The sequence below is a fragment of the Cynocephalus volans genome, chromosome 14 (assembly GCF_027409185.1).
Source record: "Cynocephalus volans isolate mCynVol1 chromosome 14, mCynVol1.pri, whole genome shotgun sequence".
In the NCBI taxonomy this organism is placed as follows: domain Eukaryota; kingdom Metazoa; phylum Chordata; class Mammalia; order Dermoptera; family Cynocephalidae; genus Cynocephalus; species Cynocephalus volans.
The window spans coordinates 67,594,165-67,596,025 of NC_084473.1; the positions used below are offsets into that span (position 1 = coordinate 67,594,165).

General features: G+C 40.4%; 1 pseudogene; it reads left to right on the forward strand.

The window, feature by feature from the left end:
* The first annotated feature begins 304 nt into the window (after positions 1-304).
* On the forward strand, positions 305-1,231 carry LOC134362554 (52 kDa repressor of the inhibitor of the protein kinase-like; annotated as a pseudogene).
* Positions 1,232-1,861: the final 630 nt, after the last annotated feature.

Sequence of the window (1,861 nt, forward strand, 5' to 3'; positions counted from 1 at the left end):
AGCCATATGAAGGGCAGGGGAGCTTATGTCCCCTATAATGAAAAAAATGTTGGGGAATAGGTAGAATACATGAATCCAGTAAAACAGTATATATGTTACATACAGAAATTGCTAAAACAGAGTTCAAAATAAAAAGCCAGAACTGTAAAACAGAGCATGGGTAAAACTAAGAGAGCAAAGGGGTAACCCACATACACTGTATGTATATATATGACCGTATATATATGAAAGGGAGAAAACTAGCAGTCAAGAAGTCCATATCTGTGGGCCTGGTTCCCCTCCCTGGCCCACATGGCGGGCAACAATGCCAAACTTCTGCGCTGTCCTTGACTGCACGCGGAAGAGCACGCAGTCTGACCTGGCCTTCTTCAGGTTCCCATGGGATCCCACCAGATGCCAGAAGCAGGTGGAGGATTGTAGGAGAGCAGGCTTATAAAATAAAACACCTGATCAACTCAATATACGCCAATTATGTGCCAAACACTTTGAGACCTCTATGATCTGTTGAACTAGCCCTTATAGGACAGTACTTCGAGAAAACACGATGCCAGCAATATTTGATCTTATCAGTCATTTCAACAATCCACATAGTAAACACAGAAAATGAATAAAAGAATTGAATGAAAATGAAATCACGACACTGAAACGGAAAAAAATTGATGAAACTTCTGAACAGGAACAAGAATATAAAACAACGGCAATGCTCAGAACCTCAATCCAGAAGACTGGGGCTAAGAGCAGGATGAAGACATCTTACCTCTAAACCTTGAAAAGAAGGAAAACAAAGAATACTTAAAATCTCTTGAAATTTTGATTCTTATGGGAAAACAAAACATACCTCTGGATAGATATGCTGATGAAATCCCAGAAGGTCTCCTTATTCCTGATAATTTTCAAGTACTACTGGAGTGCCAGATAAACTCTGGTGAAGAGGTGCTAGAAAACTCTTTGAGACAACAGCAGGTAACACATTGTTCTGTTGGAAAATACAGCAGAAACAGGTGCTGGAGATCTGTGAGAGCTGTATTCGGGAAGAAACTCTCTGGGAATTAAGAGACTCACGCTTCTTTTCCACTATGACTGACGATGCAGTGCACCTGCCCATGTTGGTGAGGTTTGTCGATGAATCTGAGCCCAAAAGAGGAATTTGTGGGCTTCCTGCCTTATGAAGCTGATGCAGAAATTTTGGCTGTGAAATTTCACACTATAGTAACTAAGAAGTGGGGACTAAACATGGAGTATTGTCATGAAAGTTGTTGCTTCTAGACTTTTAGAGAAATATCTCCAAGCTATTTACATGCTCTGCTCTTCCTGTGCCTTAAATACGTGGCTGGCAAAATCAGTGCCTGTTATGGGAATATCTGTTGTACTGGGAACAAAATAGAGGAAGTTTGTTCTTTTTTCCATCGATCACCACAACTGCTTTTAGAACTTGACAATGTGATTTCTGTCCTTTTTCAGAACAGTGAAGAAAGGAGTAGAGAACTGAAGGAAATTTGTCATTCTCAGTGGACAGGCAGGCATAATGCTTTTGAAATTTTAGTGTACCTCCTGCAACACTTGTTTTATATTTAGATGGTATAAATAGTGACACAAATATTAGATGGAATAACTGTATAGCTGGCTGAGCATTTGTATGCTATAGTGCAATAACAGATTTTGATTTCATTGTTACCATTGTTATTCTTTAAAATGTCCTATCTTGGGCCGAGCCCATGGCGCACTCGGGAGAGTGCGGCGCTCGCCGTGGGTTCAGATCCTATATAGGAATGGCCGGTGCACTCACTGGCTGAGTGCCGGTCATGAAAAAGGCAAAAAATAAAATAAAATAAATAAAATGTCCTATCTTTTACAAGAGCCT